General features: G+C 35.1%; 1 long non-coding RNA gene across 1 annotated transcript; it reads left to right on the forward strand.

The window, feature by feature from the left end:
* Positions 1 to 1,730: 1,730 nt before the first annotated feature.
* LOC127483208 (uncharacterized) lies at positions 1,731 to 11,777 on the forward strand. The gene is made up of 4 exons (XR_011378262.1): positions 1,731 to 1,830; positions 2,659 to 2,799; positions 3,671 to 3,729; positions 11,521 to 11,777. It is a non-coding gene; the product is annotated as an uncharacterized lncRNA (long non-coding RNA).
* Positions 11,778 to 14,906: the final 3,129 nt, after the last annotated feature.

The following is a 14,906-nucleotide window of genomic DNA, read 5'->3' on the forward strand; positions in this document are numbered from 1 at the left end:
TTTTTATGGGGTCATTTTGAAAATTTTGTTGGTTAAAATCTGTTAATAAAACTACTATACATGGTACTATAAAGGATTGTTGATCACTAAAGATTTTCATTTGTATACACAAAATTTTTTAAATTCTCATGTAAATAAATATGAATACGTGCTCAATTGCTAGCACAAAATGACTGATTATACAATAAGCTTTCAATAACTTGTCCTATTGCTTTTCTATTGGCATGATTTTTAAATAGTCTAAGAGTTTGAGGTTCATTTAAAAGGAAAAGAAATTTCCAGCCTTGAATGTTTTACTTTGGTCATTTGTGCCTAATCAAACACTTCAGAAAGAACCACAACAATAAAACAAATAGTCCTTTAAAGTTTATTTCAAGATTATTAACTGAAAAAATTTTAATGTGAAGCTATTATTTTTAACCCTTGTTCCTTGTCCTGATATGAAATAGAAGGACTATTTATTGAGCATTTGGTATCACTTAAATATTTGGAACACGTGTGGGAAATGGTTCCTGCTTTCTTGGTATTTTTATTCTAAAGGAAACCTGTCTAACCTCCTTTAGATAATTTGGTGTTTTGTTCGTTTATGTATATCTATCTTATTCTAACATAATAATTTAAAACAGATCTGGCATTCTTGAAAAATTGATTTCTATTTTTTGTATGATTCTCCATGACTTCAGGACACTTATAATCTAAAAAGCAATGTAACATTCTGATCTTAAAAATTATCTAGACAATTTTTTATCCCAGAAGCTTGAAGTTCATTTCCTATCTGCTTTTTAAAAGAAAATAATTTCTAAACTCAATTTCATTGGAATCATTTCTCTAGAAGTGATTGATCAATGAGAAAAAAAATCACAATTTACTGATTTATTAATATGTCTATTATAGGGTCAACTGTTCAGGATTTCTTTTTTTTTTTTTTTGCACGTTTTGTGAAAAATAGTACTGTGCTGCATTTTGAATATCCTTCATGTGCTAGTTCCTAAAATAAGAATTTTGAGTCATTAGATGAATTTAACAAATTGCAGCTGTGCTGAAAAAGTCTGGGATGCAACTTAATAATTTAAAATTTAAAATGAACATGACATACTTAATATCAAATATTGTCTAATGTCCAGATAAAATGGAACAAGTCAGAAAATTGTAAAAATTAGTATTTCTTTTTCATTATGTCAACGAAGCTAAGTAATCATTATTTTTTTAACACCATGTTCTATCCTGTTTAAAACTGTGGCTGACTATGACTAAAGTGTTAGAATTTTTAGAAATATATTTTATTCTATGTCTCATTTCCCTTGTAGGTATACATCTCACTAACAATGTTACATTTACATAACTATGATTAAAGAATATTATCTTGCTCCAGTAAATGGTTATTCAATGAATGCAACATTGCTGCATTATTATGATTTCTTCAAGGAGAATTAATCTATTTTTAGTATAATTTAAACACTGAGACTATTTGTGCTATTTTTGATATGAGAAATGAGGCTGCCCTGTATTTGATGGCAAAACTTAGTATCTAGTCAAGTGCTTTTTTTTCCAGAGAAGAGTATTCAAATCAGAATCTTGTCTACTAATGACCTGGCAAAAGTAAAGGTTTAAATCTTTTTTAATGTTACTGAATGTATTCACTATCTCAATGGTTTTCCAATTATTCAGTAATGTTCTTGTCTGATTTTAATATTGAATTTTATGTTTTAATACATTTTTGCTCCTTGTCAGCCACTTTTCAAAGGTCAGACCATTAAGTTCCTTTGGTTGATTTTGTAGGAGGGCAGTTGTCAGCTATGGAGAATCACCCAGCTATATTAACTATGCCAGGTGAGAGTAATTACACATGTGTGTGTCAAATTCATGTAGGGCATGTGGTGTCAGTATATGTGTGGATTACATTCCTGTCCTGTCTCGAGTAAATGGTGCGTTCACTGAGTACTTGTTCTGCTGCGTGCAGCGCCTGCTGCATTTCTGGCATTTGGTAGATATTGAAATAATAATAAAGCAGCCTATTTTTTTTTTAATTTTAATGTCTCCAATACAAACTTTACAAAAACCTGTATAGCATGGAAACAATGTATTTTTGGGTACAATTTGCAAGGGCCACTTTGAATATCAACCACTAATCTTTTATGTGTTTTGAAAATTTTGCAAAGTAAGATTTCTGTCTCCTACTAAATGACACCCCCCCCTTTTTGTGCTTGATTCATGCATACTAACAGTCACCTCCCTTGCCACCAAAAGGCTTTAAATGCCTGCAATACACAGCTGTGGTCTACAGATGAATTTCTCATCATGTTCAGCCATAATAGGTGTAAAAATCCTAATTTTGGGCAATTTGTCACTGGAGAAAGTAAAAAATAGTTTATAAGAATAAAAGAAGCTATGAGACACTTCCCACGTGTTCTGCAGACCATGGAGTTGTATGAAACTCTTAAAAAGCACCATGAGTGTATCCAGATACAGTTCGATGGGATAGTAAGACCACTGCCATCAATTATTTAAAGAAAGCCTGTCTCGAGACAGCCATGCCAAGCACCTGAATCCATTTTAATGGTGGAAGTGGACACATATGCTTAGGGAGTTCAAATCCTTTATGAGCCGCACTCCCGTATGATATATAGACAATGCAGAGCTGTGCTTTTTTTCTTTCAGCGATGTGGTACTCTGCAGTACCTGCTTTGCACATCCATTTGAATCTATTAACATTATGACTGCTATTCAGAAATGCTGAGACACTACTTTCCATTCAAGTACTGAAGACAAGAAAAATTGGTGCCTCCCAAGATCTGGCAAGTATGTTTTTATTTGTTTCTTTTGAACTTGAAAAAATTGGAAACATTAATTGATTAATATCAAATACTGAAATTGTATTTCTCTTGACAAACTATGCCGGAAGTTTTCATGACCTTTGAACAGTCTTATTCCCAGGAGCACCTGTGTTGTCAGCATCATATCTCAAAAAAGATGATAGAGTAAATGCTATTTGATGATACAGTAATACTATTTGACATTTATTTCTAAGTTCAGATTGGACACACTTATTCATTTAATCATGAAGAACAAGTATAAACTTACTGAAAGTCCAACTCAAGCATCCTTGAATTCACAGCATCTCTGGACATAAACATATCTGTATTATACTTTGTATTTGTTACATTGCGTTGCAAACACTTGAAAATGTATTGAAATATGGAAATGACTGTGAAGAAAACCACATTTTATATTAAATCAGCAATATATGTACTTTTCCTAAAAGTAGATGATGTTAAATAGCAGAAAATATTTATATTATTATATCTTTTATTCTTACTTTCATTAAATTGATCAGATGTTTTCTCACAGCATATTACATATATTCTGTATTAATATATAGTTGGGATTTTATATATTTAATTCAATTTTTCAGTTGTTGAATGTCTTTATCAAATGTGTTCAGAAAATGACATAGACATTTAATCTAAAATTGCAGAAAGAAGTAACCCACAATTTTCAAATTATGTTCCTTTTGTCTAAAAATGAGAGTCTCCTAAAGTTCTTCTCCAGACTCATATGACCCCTCAGCATCTTAAAAGGCTCAATTTTAGTTTAAAGTTTTCTGTTCTTTCCAAATAATAGTTCCTAACCAGATAATTTTTACTTTTGTTTTTCTTTTCTATTGTCTCAGTTTTGGCAATTGAAACAACCTGATGGAAATCTGGGAAACACAGAAATCAGACCCGTGAGGTTTGTGGAATCTAATATATTTTCACTACAGGGGATTTCAATGTGTAAATCCTAAATGCCACAAAAAGGTGACGGGTCCCTGAAGGTTAACATTTGCATGGTTTTGTTTCTATTTTAAATATACCAGTTCCTTCCCCTCTTCCAAATCTATAAATTCTTGGACAGCACCATAAATGTACACACTTAGACACATAAAGCAAAAGTAAAAGAGGAAAATATACATGAAGTGTGCACAACTGGCACAATTGTGATTAATTTTTGATCACCTTGGGTATTTCACAAATTTAAGTTTGAAAGTTTCCTTCTTAACTAAAAATTCAAATGCCTCCAAGCAAGCAGCCCTTTGAATTTGAAACTCCCCCCAAGCCCTAGGCAGCTACTACCGTGCTGGTTGCTGTCTTCCATCTTTCCATGTTACTGAAATTGGCGACATTGATTTTCTTCCTCCTTCATTCTTCTCCTTTCCAATGTTAAAATTAGCGTCTGAGTAAATGCTGAGATCTGTGAAGAAAGAAAAAACTATAAACCATGGGCAAGTAGATGATTTTTCATACCAAAGTCGTTAAGGAAACAACATGAAACTGAGTATATCAGTAACTATTCCAACTGAATATCACACTTAAATAAACAGTAACCTTCGGGACCACCAATCTGTAAAAGGACTACCAGCAGGACTGATCCTATTGTTTGGATCACCGAAACCCAAAATAAATAAATAAATTACAGGGTCTATGTAAGTGAGAAAGCAAGCCAAAACTTTACTAGTTCTGTCTTTTATATATCATATTATGTCACTCATGTCAGATTAAAAAAAAAAGATCAGAAACACTGAGACTGTTCAAATTACTTGTCTTTTAAAAAAGAGTATTGATGCCTTTTACACTGTTAGATAATTTTCCTCTTCAATTGCTACACTACACAATTATCAAATAGTATAAACTACATTTAAGAAAAAGATTGATAATTCTCACCATCCATTCCATCACTTACCCTTTGTTTTCTACACTTTGAATTTGAAACAAAGTCCACAAATCACTTTAATGTCTATATTTATGGCTGGCAATACACAGGCCATGTGGGACAGGGCAAGGGGCCAGAGCCTCGGTGTTTTAACTCTCACAGTGATTCATGAAGGAATGTTTCATCTTTGGTGTATCTCAGGGGTTTAGGGACAAGCAGAGCTTCTACAGGAAGTGCTTCAAGCAGATCAATAGTGCACCAAAGTTTTGCTGCTAACAATTGAAATACTGGTAGAGAAAGTTTAGAATTGAGAGAATTTAGAGAAAATGAAAGAAAACAAGGCTCAGACTTACAAAGGGTGTGCTAGAACTGCTTGGCTTATATTCAATGGGTATGAAAGAGTAAATGATCCTCAACTGTGTAATTCATTTCTGCCGAAGTTTGTATTGACATCACGATTGAACACTTCCATTCTATGAAAATTACAGGCCCTTAGAAATGAAACAATTTAGTGGGATTATAAAATGTTGTGGCCACCATGAAAAACAGTTTGGCAGTTCCTCAGAAAAGAGAAAGAAACATCACGTTCCACATGACACAACGATTCCACTCTGAGGTATATTCTTCCAAGAAAACTGAAAAAAATATATATCCACAGAAACTTGCAAATGAATGTCCTCAGCAACCTTATGCAAAATAGCCAAAAAGTAGAAGCAACTCAAATTCATCAAAGGAAGAATGGAAAAACAAAATGTGGTATATCCACACAACAGGATTTGATTCAACTACAAAAGTGAATTCCGTACTCCCAAAGGCTAAAATATGGATAACTTTGGAAAAATTCTAAGAGAAGGAAGGCAGTTACAAAAGGTCATATATTGTATGATTCCACTTATATGGAAGAGGCAGACCAGGGAATTTCACGGACACAGAAAACAGATTCGTGAATGCCAGGCACTGGATGGAAGGGGATGAGAGTGTGACTACAAATGGATTTTGAGTTTCTTCAAGGGAAACAGACAATAAAAACCTTCTGGGAACAGATAGTAATGATGGCTATGCAACTCTGTGAATATAGTAAATATCACTGAATTATTCACTTGAAAAGCACAATAAACACACACATCAATGGGAGAAGAAGGTCTTGAAGGGTTCCAGTTGTCTGCAAAACTTTGCATTTAGTTTTTTTTCATTTTTAAAAACAGGACCTAGCAATTACAAGTTGTAAATGTACTTTCATTTTCAGCATTCCATAATTTCACGTTCTGATTGCCATACCAAGATCTGGTGATCTCTCTAAGTAAAGTGCCTATAATAATTAGGTATATAAAAAATCCTATAAGGGAAAATATAAATACCATAAGAACACAAGTGCCAAGTGTAAGAATTATTATAAACTCATTGGAAAGATTGTCCTACTTTAATTAATAGAAATGATTATAACTAGGAAGCATATGAGAAGGTCAATTAATTTAAACTGAAAAAATTGGGGAACGTTGAAACACATATTGTTATCATAGCCATGATGGCATTAAATAATCTAAAAAATTATTATTGAAGGGGAGATTTGGAGTACAATTTTTTCTTTCTTGAAATAAGGCAATTTTAAACTTGAAACAAAATAAACTATTCTGGATTTTGTCCTAAATTATGACTCAAGTGATGCAGGAGGTGATTATGGCAGAATGATTAGGAAATACTGATTAGTGTACAATGAACGTCAACATTCTACTAATGCATGCAGGATTTGAAAATAATGCACTTTAAGATTATATTCTTTCGGAAATAAGAACTAACAGAAAATGAGAGCAATGCCCTAGGGCCAGAGAAAAAGTAAAGCTTTCAAAAACGAAATTGCAGAGAGAAGTATAACAACTATTCAAAACACTTTAGAGAAAGTCTATAAACAATGATCAAGAGGGTCAAGGACCTGAGAAATAAGCACACATATTCAATTTGGGAGAACAAAGGACAACATGATAAAGAAGACAGCTTTTATAAAATGAGGGAAGGTAACAAAATCAAGATTAACAAGAATCCTTACCCAAAGTGACATAGGTGATACAAAGCTGGAAATAGTTGGATCAAATACAAACAGAAAACCAAGAAACCACTTTTGAAGAAAGCTGTAAGATTAGCATAAAAATACGTTCACAAAGGAAAACATAGTCATTTTTCTGAAGTGATTTTACCTGCTGCTCAGAAATATATTGAAGTTCCAGATACTCAAAATGGTTAACAACAATTAGTTTTATAGTTTTACCTTTTCCTGTATGTCACAGTGCAGGGATCAGATAATTTTCAGCATTGTGAAGCCAGCTTCCCTCATATAACAGTATGCATCCATATCTTTTCATGGGTTATTAGCATATTTCTTTTTATTTTATAGTCCATTATATGTGGCTACTACAGATTGTTTGTCTATTAACTTATTGAAGAGCATCTTTTTTTGCTTCCATCTTGGCTCTGCTGTGAATAAAGATGCCATAAATATTCACATATAGTTGTTTATGTCTACACATTATCAAATTAATTGAGCATGATTACTGAATAGGGTAATAAGATTAGTTTACTTTTGCATAAAACCTGCCAAACTGTCTTCCATGTACTTGTATGAGTTTGGATTCCTTTCAGCAATAAATGAAAGTTTCTGATATTCTACATTTTCACAAGCAATTAGCTTTATCAATTTTCTGTCTTTTATCCACTTGTATTTCAACATTCTTTTAATTTGCTATTCTCTAATGACAAATGGAATTAAACATATTTTGTGTGTTTATTTCTAGTATCTTTTATGCTGGGGTTATCTGTTCATACCCTTTGTCCATGTTCTGAAATACATTTTTACTTCACTAATGAGTTTCCTGCTAGGAGTTCTTCATATGCTCTACATACAATTTTTTGAAATAAGTCATTTACAAATATTTCTCCCAGCTCTGGACTTGTCTTTTCATTTTCTTAATAATGTCCTTCTCAGAGAAGTTTTTCATTTTTAAAGTTCAACTTAGCAATCTTTCCTTGCACATATCATCATTGTAATGTTATATCCATAGCATCAACCAGCGGTTTTACAATCCTGTGTTTCACATCTAGTTCTAGGAATTATTTTGAATTAATTTTTGTGGAAGGTGTAAAGTCTTTGTCTAGCTTTCTCTTTTTTTATATGAACATCCTTCAGTTGTTGCAGGACCATTTGGTGAAAAGTCTATCCACTCTCCTTTGAATTGCTTTTGCTGCTTTGTCAAACATTACAATATTTACATGGATCTACTTCTGTGCTTTTTATTCTGTTCCATTATCTATATGTGTATCCTTTTTCACACACCACTGTTTTAATTATTGTGGCTTTCAAGTAATTTACATTACTGAAATCCAGTAATGTGAACCCTCCAACTGTCATTCTTCTGTAGTATTATATTGGCTATTATGGTTCTTTTATCCTTTCAAACAAGCTTTAAAATCAGAGTGTTAGTATCTACCATATGCTGGGATATCGGATGAGATCTTGTTGATCCGGGAAGAATTGACATCTTCACATTGTTGATTCTTCTAATCCATGACCATAGAGTATTTCACCATTTATTTGGATATTCTTTGTCTTCTTTCAGAGTGGTCTTCTAGTTTTCTTTATGTACATACCATGCATATTTCATTAGATTTATGCCTATTCATTATATTGGTACTATCATAAATGACATTTTATTTAATACTTGAAATTTTGATTATTCATTACTAATATATAAAAACTTTCTCTAAATTGATATTGTATTGTTATCTTACTATAATTGCCCATTAGTTCTAGGATAGCATTGTTGCCAGGGCCTGGCAACCCCTTTCAGTGGGGAAAGGGAATTGACAGCTGATGAGGTACAGGCTTTCTTTGCAGGTTGATGGAAAGAATCTGGAGCTGGATAGTGATGGTGAATCCATAATGACATGACTATTTTCCCCTAAAAACCTCACATTATATACTTTAAAAAGATGAATTGTATGGTACACGACTTATGCTCACATCTCACTTTTTTTCTCAAAAGTAATTAATGAATACTTTTTTTAATCTTAAGATTTTGAAAAGTAGAGTTGCAGATAGATGAAGAGACAGAGACAGAGAGAGATTTTCATTCACTAGTTCATTCTCAAAATGGCTGCAATAACAGGAGCTGGGTTAGGCTGGACATCCATCCAGGTCTCCCACTAGTGGGGACCCAAGTACTCGCTCCATCTGCCTCTGATTTCCTAGTGCATTACCAGGGAGCTGAATCAGCAGTGAAGCAGTCACGGGGTTTGCTGGAGTTGCAGGCAGGGGCTTAAATCACTGTGCCACAATGCCAGCCCCTGATGAACATAGTTTAAAATAAATACAGAGGCACTTCATCAGCCAAAAACCAATATCTTTCTTATTGATGAAAAACCAAAACAATGTTTTCATACTAAATGTTAGGAAAAAGTAAGGATTATTTCCAGTTCCTCAATATTAACATTGTGTTAGAGGTTTTAGCCAAGACAATTAAAGTAAATAATTTGCTACAAAAATTGGAGCGCCAGCATCCCAGATGGGCATCAGTTCGAGTCCCAGCTGTGCCTCTTCTGATCCAGCATTCTGCTATGACCTGGGAAAGCAGTGGAAGATGGTCCAAGTCCTTGGGCCCCTGCACCCATGTGGGACACCTAGAAGAAGCTCCTGGTACCTGGCTTCAGATCAGCTCAGTTCTACGCATTGCAGTCATTTGGGGAGTGAAGGGGTGAAATGGAAGTCCTCTCTCTCTCTCTCTCTCTGGCACTATCTCTCCCTCCGTAACTCTGCCTTTTAAATAATAAAATAATTATTGTAAAAAATAATTGGAAAGAGCAGGAAAAAAAACCCTTATTTGTAGTTGTAAATGTGAGATTGTACATGTAAAATCATATAGAATGTGTGGGAAAACTAACAGAAAGCTTAAGAAATTTAGTCAAGCAACAGGTTTTAAATTTCATTTATAAAAATCAATAATCTTCACATATGAAAACTTTATAGATATAAGAGCTGAAAAAAGAGAAAATTTCACTTAGGAGAACGTTTAAAATCATAGCTAGTTTTAAACTTAAGAAATGTGCAAAATATCTATGAAGACAAACATAAAACACTTCTGAAAGGAAAATCAATACACTTAAATGAATGGAAAAGTGCACTGTGTAGACCATGAATGGAAACATACTGTTTTTCATAAAGACACATTACCAAAAAATCATAATTTAATCATGTAGTATTATGTGAGTTATGGGAGTAAGAGTGCTATCTTTTTGGAAACCAGTTGATCAAGTTAAGAAATTATATAGAAGAACAGAAAATCAAAAGAAATAGCAGTTGCTGGGAAGGTCTTCTAGTGTCACTATATATTACGTATTCATTAAAGCTACTATAACTAAAACCATGTGCCACAGCAATGACAGATGCAGAAGAATGGACAAGAATTTTCAAAATCAAAAAAATAAGATCAATTGTCCATGATAGTTAGTATATATTATAGGGGTGTCTCATCCCAGTGGGAAAATGGTGTTGGGATGAGATGGTATTATTGGAAAGCCGTATGGCACAAACCTCCTCCCATTCACCTGTGATTTTGCTAAGAGTTGCAACCTTTGCTGTGGTGTACAGTGAAAGCATGAACTGGCAAGCACTAAATGTATTTGGCCTCACATTTCATCTCCATCATCTCTTTCACTTGCGTGTTAATTTTCACTGTACCAGGCAATGCCAATTTAATTAATTTCTACAGTACACAAAGAATTGTGTGAATCTCATGGAGTTACAAATAAACTAAAGCCAAATTTAACAAGTATTTGTCAGGGCATGATGTAAAATTTACTTTTTCTTGAGAGAACATTAAGTGACATGATCCTTCTTGTTAATGTTAGCTTCTTTCTTCTAAATGTGTTTTTTAGTTTTGAGCATAATTCTGAAATGGAGAGAAAAGCAAAGTCATCATATCTTAGTTACAAAAATGTGAGATTATACAAACTCTGGAATGAACATCTGAAATACCATACCACAATCATGGTTTTGCTTTGCTTTTTGCTCCTGAGTGACACGTGGCTTAAGACTTTGTTTTGAATCTGCAATTTTATTTTTATTTAGATTGGCTGTTGGCTAAATATAAATCTTAGAGACAGACTCTGCTATAATCAGATTTCTGTGTGATTTCCATGTCTACAATTTTTTTTTGTATACAACTTTTTCTCACTTACTTGGCTGACTATTGCTGACTCAGGGATTTTTTTTCTCTTATGATCTCAAAGGGTTTTTCTTACGTCAAAAGACCAAAATCTTTACTTTTCACATATAAATAAATACCATGAAATCTGGGATACAGATAAAAGTATAATGCTTTACAGGGTATAGACATAATCTTTCTTCCGGGAAAAAACCCTTTCAGATGTGACCAAAATCGGAAACATACTTCCCCTTTGACAGATAGCACTGGATTATTAGATGAATGAGAAGTGGCCTCAGGGCATGGGCATTTAGCTTAGTGGTTAAGGTGCTCCTGTCTCACATTGAAGTGCCTAGGTTCAATTTCCAGTTCTGGATTCCAATTCAATCTTCCTGCTAATTCAAACATTGGGAGACAGCAGTGATGCTCAAATAATTGGGTTCCTGTCACCTATGTGGGAGACCTGTATTGCAATCCTGGCTTCTTGTTTTTGACTTGGCCCATCCCTGGCAATTGTAGGAATTTAGGGACCAGAACGGAGGTCTTATTTCAGTGTTTCTTGCATTAACCCATCTTACTTCACACATTTTAAATTTCTGCTCTTTTAAAGATCTTTTCTGGTTTTTTTTTTTTTTTACAGGAAATGACATTAAAATCAAGTCAGCATGCCAGTGATCAGAGTATTATTTCTTTTTCTACTCGATATCACATATCAGAGCCATAGTGATGCTTCAGTAAAACCCAAATACCTTTGGGATAAATAAATGACACATCTGTTTACAGTTTTGGCAAGGACTTTAGAACTATAGAATTAATAAAAAACAAAACTCTGGCTATGAATTTGGTCTGTCTCACCTTGACTGTGATGCAGCCACACAAGCAATTGCTTAAATAAGCCAGCTACTATGGTTCTCCTTTGTATAATTTCGTCATTTAAAAATATGCGTATGCACTTACTAGTGTCCTACAATCTCCAACTTTATCAATAAGGCTCCATTCCCTTGTCACATCCTAGAACACTCTGGTCAGAACTCTACCTAGATTTAATAAAAACTTTAAGTAGTACACCAGAAAAAACCCAATGTACAAAAATGCTCTCATGACATTTGTTAAAGAAAGTAGGTTAAATAGCTATCTATGAAATTTAGAATGAAGATAATTTCTTGTGTGCCAAAAAATCTTTGGTCATCATTCCCATCTCACTCAAGTTTGCCCTGATTCAATAAAATTAGTCTTCCAGGGGCTGGCGCTGTGGCGTATTGGGTAAAACCACTGCCTGCAGTGCCAGCATCCCATATGAGCGATGGTTCAAGTCCTGGCTGCTCCACTTCTGATCCAGCTCTCTGCCATGGCCTGGGAAAGCAGTGGAAGAAGGTCTAAGTCCTTGGGCCCCCGTACCTGCATGAGAAGACCCAGAGGAAGCTCCTGGCTCCTGGCTTCGGACCGACGCAGCTCTGGCTGTTGTGGCCAATTGAAGAGTGAACCAGTGGATGGAAGATCTCTCTCTCTCTTTCTGTCTCTTGTTCTCTCTGTGTGTAACTCTGACTTTCAAATAAATAAAATAAATATTTAAAAATAAATAAATAAATAAATAAATAAACTTAGTCTTCCAGGCACAGTCCCCCAAAAGATTCCCAAGTTCCAATACTAGAGTTTGTAGCATTTTTTTTTCATTTGTGAAAGATGTTGAAGTTGAAAAACTGTATTGTTTTCAGAGTCTGATAGAACACATTCCTACCAAAATTTTGGAAGTCAACATTTTCTTTTTTTCCATTAGGCATTTCCCCATTGGAAAGTCTTGAAAAGCATTGTTCGTATAAATTAAGTATGCAATTTATACTGAAAACAGTAATAACTAAAATAGATGGTAAAAGTAATGAGCCTTATGTTTGTGAAAACAAACTACTTCTTTCCAGTAAGTGGAAAAATAAGACATGGAATATTCTACTTAGTACATATTATTCATTGCCTGTTCAACGGTATAGTCGTATGCATAAAAGACAATTTATGAAAATCATTAAAACTATTGTAATGGTCTGTATGTATAATGTTATTTTTGTCTATTAAAAATCCAAACATTTCAGTTAATGTTTGTTTTTGCAACTTTTAGGGAATAATAATAGTAAGGAATAATTTTGTACCTAGTAAATAACTGATTTAGAGACCAGATAATTAGATGAAATTTGGAAATAAAGACTATTTTGCATAAACTTTGACTCCTTGCTTTTGAATAGATTGTATTAAAGACTTGATGGAGAAGAAATAGAGAAGAACAAAATGAAAATAGTGTTAACCACACAGCTTGGCAGCAAAAAAAAATTCTCACTTGTTAAGTGCTTTGAACACCGCAGCCAGTAACACCTATATAAAATCTAAGTCTGAAAGAACGTCAACAGACTACCTAGTCATTAAAATATTTCCCCTTAAGGCCCCTGAGCCGGTCCACGCCTGGGGTTCACCCTTGATGTCTCGCTGGGATAAAGGAGTAGGGGTGCAAGGGCTCAGCTGGTCCTCCTGATTGTACGAGAGGGAGGTAACGCTGGGAAAAGTCCCAGGCATAGAAGTCCTGAGCACCAGTGGCCAGGATGGGCATTCAGCACGAGGCAACCCCGCCTCTGCAGGCAGCCTGAAATCAGCATCAGTCTCTCCAGCGGAACGAGAAGACGCAGTGGCAGCCACACCTGTGCTCACACCCTGGAACCAGGACTTGGGTTCCGAATGGTCAGGCTCCTCAACCCAATCGCGCTCAGGGACCTCCAGACAGCACATGCCCCCTGCTGTGCCAGCATGCCCCAGGCTGTGCCCCATGGAGACCATCATGGTGGAAGTTCAGCCCTGGCCCCGTCTGGGCTCACCTCAGTATTCAGGATTCTTCCTCAGGATTAGGGATTTGTGTGCAAACAAGGGCTGAAAGGATGTACCAGGGCCTCAGGTTGCTGTGCAGAACATGGCTCTAACAGGACACCTGTGTCTTCATCTTGGCCTCCCTCCTTGAGCCCCTGAAACCAAAGGAACACCCCCCACCACAAGCCACAGTCCTGTGATATGGCTCCCTGGGGTGAGAGAGGCAGGGTCTTCAGAGCTCTCGCAGCAGAAGCCAGTGTATTCGGGAACACACTTCTGGGCGAGATCAAGACTTGGATGCAGACACTAGTCTTGTTTATGTGATCCCTTTGACTCTCAAACCTATCATTATGATTAATTGAGAACTGAAACTGATCACTTTGACTAGTGAGATGGCATTGGTACATGCCACTTTGATGGGATTGTATTGGAATCCCCTGGTATGTTTCTAACTCCACCATTTGGGGCAAGTCCGATTGAGCATGTCCCAAATTGTACATCTCCTCCCTCTCTTATTCCCACTCTTATATTTAACAGGGATCACTTTCCAGTTAAATTTAAACACCTAAGAATAATTGTGTGTTAATTAAAGAGTTCAACCAATAGTATTAATTAGGTCAAAAAGTACTAAAAGGGATAAAGTATTAAGTTGTTTATCAACAATCAGGACAGGGCTGATCAAGTCACTGTTTCTCATAGTGTCCATTTCACTTCAACAGGTTTCCTTTTTGGTGCTCGGTTAGTTGTCACCAATCAGGGAGAGCATATGATATTTTTTCCCTTTGGGACTGGCTTATTTCTCTCAGCATGATGTTTTCCAGATTCCTCCATTTTACACTTTACTATTGTAGAAACAGTCAAGTTCAGTCATTTTCTCTCAATTTTTCAGTCTATATTTTAGGGGGGAAATGTATTTGCACTGTGGTGACTTGGGGAAATGGAAGAATTTTATGAGCTTTCACTCGGAACAAAGTTGAATGTCTGTTTCATCCATTGTGTATTTTTCTCATTTTTGCCTACTTATTTTTGTTTACCATATTTTCCTATACTACCAAAAATTCCCCTGCTTTTCATGATACAGAAACACATTTGGGACACTTCTAGGTAGTCAAAGTGCATACAAAAGAGAATTACTGATGACATAGCCTTCTCACTTTAAAGAAACAGACTTATATGTAAGAA

The sequence above is a fragment of the Oryctolagus cuniculus genome, chromosome 8 (genome assembly GCF_964237555.1).
Source record: "Oryctolagus cuniculus chromosome 8, mOryCun1.1, whole genome shotgun sequence".
Lineage (NCBI taxonomy): Eukaryota > Metazoa > Chordata > Mammalia > Lagomorpha > Leporidae > Oryctolagus > Oryctolagus cuniculus.